The following is an 8,471-nucleotide window of genomic DNA, read 5'->3' as shown; positions in this document are numbered from 1 at the left end:
ATCCGGCCGGCCCGCCCGCCTATGCCCACGCCACAAACAAACAAACAACAAACCACGCACACACTGGACTCAGCCGCGCCCATCGCGTCAAACTCAAAAACTAACGCACGCGCAGCACAACAACAACAACAACAACAACAACAACACGCACAGGCAACACAGACTCTTTCGCACTTTTCAATCTCCGAACAGTGTGGTGGCCCTGAAAAGGGCCGTTTTCGTCTCTCCCACCAAGCACGGGCACGGCACGGCCGCGGGAAGGCCACAACGCAGCACAGCACACCGGCTGGCTGGCTGCCTGCCTGCCTAACCGCCGAAACCGTACAGGGTGCGCCCCTGCCTCTTCAGGGCGTACACCACGTCCATGGCCGTCACAGTCTTGCGCTTGGCGTGCTCAGTGTACGTCACCGCGTCGCGGATCACGTTCTCCAGGAACACCTTCAGCACTCCGCGGGTCTCCTCGTAGATCAGACCAGAGATGCGCTTCACGCCGCCCCTGCGAGCCAGGCGGCGGATGGCGGGCTTCGTGATGCCCTGGATGTTGTCGCGCAACACCTTGCGGTGCCGCTTGGCGCCACCCTTGCCCAGCCCCTTTCCTCCCTTGCCGCGGCCTGTCATTCTTCTTCCTTCCTCCTCCTCAAGCAAGCAAGCGAAAAAACACAAGCGCCAGCTCCTCACCCGGCGCTAGCGAGTCGGCTACGGTGCGAGCTCTCTGCCGCCGCCCCCCTATATAGACTCTGGCCCGCCCTCCCCCCACCACGCGCACCGAGGGCATATAAGCGCGGCGCGGGGCCGCGCGGGCCCGTTGTCAAGGCAGCACCGGACGCTTCGTGTACCGCACGCACCTCCACGCCGCTCTTCCGCTATGGCCCGCACAAAGCAAACGGCCCGCAAGTCCACCGGCGGAAAGGCGCCGCGCAAACAGCTCGCCACCAAGGCGGCGAGGAAGAGCGCGCCCGCCACCGGCGGCGTCAAGAAGCCCCACCGCTACAGGCCGGGCACCGTCGCCCTGCGGGAAATCAGGCGCTACCAGAAGAGCACAGAGCTGCTCATCCGCAAGCTGCCGTTCCAGCGCCTAGTGCGCGAGATCGCCCAGGACTTCAAGACCGACCTGCGCTTCCAGAGCTCCGCAGTCATGGCCCTGCAGGAGGCCAGCGAGGCCTACCTCGTCGGCCTCTTCGAAGACACCAACCTGTGCGCAATCCACGCCAAGCGCGTCACCATCATGCCCAAGGACATCCAGCTCGCGCGCCGCATCCGCGGCGAGCGCGCCTAGAAACCGCGCCGCGCACGCGCGCCCGCCCAACAAAAACGGCCCTTTTCAGGGCCACTAACATCTCTCCGTCGCGAGCAAAACTTTTGTCGGTCTTGCCGCCCCGCAAAACAAACAACCACCAATTCCCCTCCCGTCCACAGCCGCTCTCGCCAACAATCGACGTCATCCCATCCCTCACAATACACACACACACACACAACAGCCGGACGACGTCACCAACACACCGCGGGTGGCTGGCCGCCGCCGTCTCCGAGGCGCGCGCACGCTACGCTACACTACACTACACTACACTACACTACAACGTCAACGCCACCGCGCCTTCCCAATTCCCGCCGGCCACTTCCACGTCTCACGTCCCCCCCCGCCGCTTTCAAAGAGAGAGAGAAGAGACAACACACACACACAAAAGACACGACATCCGCAAAGCAAGCAAACACACAAACAAACAAACAAACAAACAAGAGTCTCCAGAAACATACATGAGCAACCAAACGTCGGCCGCCGCAAAAAAAACAACAACAACAACAAAACAAAAAACAACAGAGACCAACAAACGGCCACAACCGCTCCGCTACCGCGCGCCGCCGCCTACCGCCACCGGCACCACAATCCAACCACCACGGCACGCAAACAGTACCCACAAAGGGTCACACACAACCAACCACACCGGCGCATGCACGACAATCAACGCCTTCCCGACGTCCTTTGATGGCCCTGAGAAGGGCCGTTTTGGGCCGCGCGACAGCCGCAGCCGTGCCATCGCGCGCCACTAAGACGACGCGGGGGAGGGCGGTGGGGGACGACGGCGTCAAGCGCCAACCCCTCTCCCTTGCCTTTCTTTAACTTTACTACTTTACTTCTTCTTCTTGGGCGACGCCTTCGCCTTAGACGGCGTCGTCGCCTTCTTCGGGCGCGGCGCCTTCGGCTTCTTCGTCGGAACCTTGGCGGCCTTCTTCGCCTTCGACGGCGACTTGGCCTTGGCCGGCTTGGCCGCAGCCGCCTTCTTCGCACCCGCGGGAGCCGCCGACGCCGCAGACGCCTTCTTGGCGGCGCCCGCCTTCCGACCGGTCGCCGCCTTCACGCCACCAGCCTTCTTTGCGCCGGCCGCGCGGCCGCCCTTCTTCTCCTTGCTGGCCGGAGCGGCGCGCTTCTTCTTCGCACCGCCGGCACGAGCCTTGCCGCCCTCGGCCGCCCCGCCGCCGGCGCCGGCAAGCTTGAAAGAGCCGGACGCGCCCTTCCCCTTCGTCTGCACCAGCTCGCCAGCCACGACGGCCGACTTGAGGTACTTCTTGATAAAGGGCGCCAGCTTCTCCGCGTCCAGCTTGTAGTGCGCGGCAATGTACTTCTTGATCGCCTGCAGCGACGAGCCGCCGCGCTCCTTCAGACTCTTGATGGCGGCCGTCACCATCTCAGAGGTGCGCGGGTGCGCAGGCTTGGCGCGCGGCTTCTTCGCAGACGCCGCAGACTTGGCCTTCTTCGTCGTGCCGGTGGCGGCGGGTGCCGCAGCAGTCTCGTTCGTAGCCGCCTGATCTGCCATTATTTCGACGGACGACGCGCGTACACACAACAACAGAACAGCGAGAGAGCGGCGAGAGCACGGCAGAGAATAGCCGCCGCGCCGCCAGGCCCAGCCAGTGTCGCGGGCGGGCGCGGACGGCCGAGAGAGCGGCCGCCACTCTGCGCGCCGCCGCGCCGCGCCTCCCGCGCTTGCTACCATTCGGAGTTAGTATTCCGTACCGAGCAGACGTGCTACGCGTGCGCTGTCATGAGTTCGGCATCTAGCTCAGCGACGGGTGTGGCGGATCGCCGTCCGGCGGAGTTTGCTTCGTCGGCGGCCCCATCCGGCCCCCCCACCATGACGACCCGGCAAAGGCGGAAGGGCAATGATTTATTGACGACCACAGCGAGGACCCTGGACATGACGATGGATTATTCTTCTGATGCGTCGTTTGAGGACGACGCTACTCGCCCGTCGCCGTCGCAGTTTCGACGGAAACGCAGCGATCCCGGACCTGGACTGCCCCTTGTGGCGCCCACCGACGACGGCTTCATTCGTCCGCCGAAAAAGAAGCAGGCGAAGAACCAGGCACCGGCAGACGCACCTGTAGTGCCTGTAAGCAACAGGTTTGACGTCATCGACGATGGCGGGGCGGCGCCGCAGGCTAATGCGGCACCACAGCAGTCACAACACGACCACCAACAACAGCAGCAGCAGCAACCACAACAGCAGCAGCATAAAATTCCACCGATCGTCCTGCAATATCCGGACACGTATTTGAAGTTGTACGATTGGCTGACGCAAAATCTGAAGCAGCCTTTCACTGCGAAGCAGGCTGGAGGCGATAAGTTGAAACTCACTGTCACAGCCACTGAAGACTACGTCAAGGTTATGGACATGGTGGGAGCCGAGGGCATCCCGTGCTACACGTTTCCCACTGTTCGACCGCCCACTCTGAAGCTGATATTTCGAGGAATCGTCGATTCTCTTCCGAACGACAGACTCAAGGATGAATTGTTTGCATTGGGATTTGAGGCAACGGTTGTGGACTATCATCGGATGCCTGGCACGCAGCAGAAATCAGGCCTACGTGTGGTGGTTCTCCCGGACACGCAAGAAAATCGTGATGTGTTTAAAATCAACAGAATTTGCGCACTTTCCGTTTCTGTCGAGAAGCTACGTAAATCACGAGGGGTGACTCAGTGCTTCCGCTGTCAGGGCTTTAACCACGTGGCGCGGCTCTGCACAATGCCCTTTGTATGTGTGAAGTGTGGCGGCCCTCATGACAGCCGCCAATGTCCCGTACCCAAAGAAGAACCTGCAAAATGTGGACTGTGTGGCGGCAAGCACCCAGCCAGCTATCGTTCCTGCCAGAAACACAAAGATGCTAGTCGCCGACAGAGGGGTTTACCACCTCTCACTGCCAAGAATAGACGTGCTGGGACCCATGTCGTCAGAAGCACACCTGCCAGCAGAAGATTCACCGATGCACCGCTACAGGAGCGAGCTCCGCTGATGCAAAGGCGCGCGGCTTACGTCCTCCAGTCTCCAACAGCGGCGGATGTCTTGAAGGGCAACGCCTCCACGGCGGCATCCCCGCCAGCAGCATTTGAGATTGCCTCGGCGTCCTTTCCACCTCTTCGCAGCCGGCGCACTGAAGACTTCGGACGTCCCCAACCGCCCACTGCGGCGGCTGACGTCAACCAACTTCTGGGGCTCATGCAGACCATGATGCAAGCCGTCACCGAAATGAGCCGAGCCATTCAAGCGCTCCCGGCAGTTCTTGCCACGACAGTTGAAGCGGCCATTCGTGGTTCGCTTCAAGCCACCAGCGAAGTCCCGCCTACTCAACATGCCTAGGCCCCGCCGCTATGAAGACCTATGTATAGCCACCTATAATGCGGATGGCATTTACCACGACCTACAGGAGGTTCGCCAATTCCTCGAAGATGAGCATGTCGATATCTGCATGGTCAGTGAGACGCATCTGAAGCCGGACCTGAGGGCGAATATCGCAAATTATCTCTGCTATCGGAATGATCGCCCCACTCAAGGTGGCGGTACAGCCATCTACATCAAGAGGACAATCTCGCACTATGTTGTCCCGACGCCTCCTTTGCGGAAGATGGAAGCGACAGCTGTGGCCGTCGAGACTTCGGTCGGCACTGTCACATTTGTGGCCGTCTACCGCCCACCTAAGCCGCACATTGACGTCGACGATGCGAAGGCATTGTTGCGCCTTCCTGGGAAGCTGTTCCTCGCCGGTGACTTCAACGCCAAGCATGCGGCGTGGAACTCACTCACCACCACTTATGACGGACGGCGACTCCTCCACGTCCTCGAGCAAGCTGATGCGCACGCTTGTGGACCCGATGAACCGACATGCTACCCCTCCAGAGGCAATCCAGATGTCCTGGACATCGCAATAACCAAGGGCCTGAATCAGTTCATGACGGCTGAAGTGAGACATGCTCTCAATTCTAACCATCTGCCTGTCATATTCCGGCTGAACGTCCATCTTCCTCCGCAGACGCCACGGTGGAATCTGCGACGTACGCACTGGGATGGCTACCGGGATCGGCTCCCCCATCTGCTGGCATTCACTCCACCGGATGCACCCGTCGATGATGCCACGGCGGCGTTCACCACTGCTGTTACCACAGCTCTCCGGCAGTCCACGCCACAGGCCAGACAGCGGCAGCCGCTTCGTCCAGGGTTACCCCAAGACATCCTGGACCTTATACGTCTCCGCAATCGTCTCTGCAAAGACTGGCGTCTCACCAGGGATCCAGACCTTAAGCGACATATCAACCAACTTCGGCGCGACGTCAAGGCCGCCCTCATCGCTCACAGGAACCAGCAGTGGGCCACGAAACTCGAGGCCTTTACACCAGATGCCAATCACTGGGACACGGTTCGATTTTTCACTAAACGTCGGACGACCATCCCACCATTGGAAGCCCCGGCTGGACTTGTCTACACCCCTGAGGCCAAGGCCAACGCCATCGCCGACGTATTTGAAGCTAATTTCGTCCCTGTGAACGACCCGGTTGACGTCAATCACGTTCAGCGCGTGGAGGCGGAGGTCCAACACTACCTGGACCAACCTGCTGCTGCAGATGAGGACCCCATTCCGCCCGTCACGACAGACGAAGTTCGGACCTGCATCGCCGGTCTGAACACCTCCAAGGCGCCGGGGGCAGATGACATACCCAACAGAGCCCTGAAGGAACTTCCTCCGGCAGCCTATATCTGGCTGGCTGCAGTTTTTAACAACATCTTCCGGACGCTGACATATCCAGAGGCATGGAAACGGGCTACAGTTATCCCCATTCCGAAACCGGGGAAGAACAGGAAGGAACCGGCGAACTATCGCCCTATCAGCCTCCTCCCTCACATTAGTAAGGTGTTCGAACGGCTGCTGCTACGAAGAATCCGCACCATAATGGACCGACGGCGGATACTCCCACCGGAGCAATTTGGGTTCAGACGGGGCCACTCCACTGAACAACAGGTGATTCGCGTCGTCGAAGACATCACTCTCGCCTTCAACAACCGGGAATACTGTGGGGCAGTCTTCCTCGACATTTCCAAGGCATTTGACAGCGTCTGGCATCTGGGGCTCTTGTGGAAATTGAAGCAGCACGGATTTCCTCGCTCCATGGTACGGCTGCTCGCATCATACCTCCGAGGGCGGACCTTCTCTGTTCGCGTTGCCAACTCCTGCTCGACTCTCCGGCCCATCGCCGCTGGCGTCCCACAGGGATCCGTCCTTGGGCCGATCCTTTACTGCATCTTTACGTCGGACATCCCCACCTCCCCCAGGGTGGACAAAGCCATGTATGCTGACGACACCGCCATTTACACGCGCAGCCGGTGGCCTCAGGCCATGCACCGCAGGCTTCAGGAAGCCTGTTCCGACCTTGAAGGATGGTCCCGCAAATGGCGGATTCGCTTCAACGCTCAGAAGAGCCAAGCAGTCATCTTTACCCGACGACGACCGCCGCCAGTGCCGGAAATTCGGTTATTCGGCGAAAACATCGCGTGGCTGCCCTCAGCAACTTATCTCGGCGTCGTGCTGGATCGTCAGCTCATATGGCAACAGCACATCACGGCCACCCGCCGAAAAGTGGACCAGCGCCTGGGAGCGCTATACCCGCTGCTTAATGAAGGCTCCTCACTGTCCGTTGCAAATGGCCTCCTCATCTACAGGCTATTCGTCCGGCCGGTCATGGACTACGCCTGCGTCGCCTGGGGCAATGCTGCCGCTCGCCACATTCAACGTCTACAAGCGCTGGAGAATAAGGCCTTACGTAGAGTCCTACACGTGCACCCGCAGTTCCCGTCTCGTTACGTACATGAAGCTCTGCAGGAACCTGAGGTCCTTCGCAGATTTCAACAAAAAGCCAGACGCCTGTATCAAAAAGCCGTGGTCTCGGAAAATCCACTCATAAGGAATATCGGAGTCCCGTCAGATGTCCGGGACACATACCAACGACCAGTCGCACTGCTAGACAGGTAATGCACCTGGCGGTGTTCAACCCACTGAAGACCAAATGAATTTGATTCTATAATCCGCAAATAAAGATGACAATTTCCTAAACCTGCAGTTCCTTATCACATACACAGAATTAGTAGTCAATGCCTTCGGGTAAATACTACCTTCCCTCAACACCTGCCGGTAGTTACGAAGATGCGGATCGGTGCGCTTGCTACCACCATTCGCTACGGGGATGTCGATGCGTTCGGATCACGTTAGCTGCGCTGAGGAGGGGACTGACCGCCGTGCGGTGGGGCTTGCCCCACCGCCGGCCTCGTCAGTCACTCCACCGATGACGACACGGCAAAGGAGGACGGGTAATGATCTGTTGACGACCACGGCACGTGAACTGGACTTTGCTGCGGAATACTCTACGGATGCGTCGGTCGACGAAGATGCGGAGCGGGAGTTTATTTCCAACCTGCGTCGGAGTGGCAGACGCGTGAGTGGCAAAGGACGCCAACGTCCTTCAACATCGCACGTCGACGAGGAAGGGTTTGTGCGCCCTCCGAAGAAGAAAGTGGCGCGAAATCGACAGGAAGTTGCTGATGACGCGATCGCCCTGCAGAATCGTTTTGAGGCTATGGAAGAAGGCGACGAGGGGACGGGAGCGGCCGCGCCGCCGGAGCCACCGCCGCAGGAGCAACGCCCTGCACCACCACAGCAACAGAGGATACCGCCCATCGTCTTGCAGTACCCTGACGATTACCGCACGTTGTACGAGTGGCTTAAGCAGCACTGCCAGCAGCCGTTCACCGCCAAGCAGGCCGGAGGGGACAAGCTCAAGCTGACGCTGACTCACACTGACGACTACATGCGAGTCATGGATATGGTTGGCGCCCAGGGCATCGCGTGTTATACGTTCCCGATGGTGCGGCCACCAGTTCTGACTGTTGTCATCCGTGGAATTTTGAACTCCCTTCAAAATGACTATGTGAAGGAGTCGCTGGAGGAGCTTGGCTTCGTCGCCACCGTCGTGGACTACCACAAGATCCCTGGTACGAACAAGAAGTCGGGTCTGCGTGTCGTCGTACTGCCAGACACGGACCGCCATCGTGAAATTTTCCAACTGACCAGGCTCTGTGCCCTGGCCGTGACGGTGGAGAAGCTTCGGAAGTCACGTGGAGTCCTGCAGTGTTATCGCTGCCAGGGTTTCA

The sequence above is a fragment of the Schistocerca nitens genome, unplaced genomic scaffold (assembly GCF_023898315.1).
Source record: "Schistocerca nitens isolate TAMUIC-IGC-003100 unplaced genomic scaffold, iqSchNite1.1 HiC_scaffold_513, whole genome shotgun sequence".
Classification (NCBI taxonomy): domain Eukaryota; kingdom Metazoa; phylum Arthropoda; class Insecta; order Orthoptera; family Acrididae; genus Schistocerca; species Schistocerca nitens.
The sequence above is the reverse complement of the archived record's forward strand: the minus strand, read 5'-3'. Positions refer to the sequence as shown.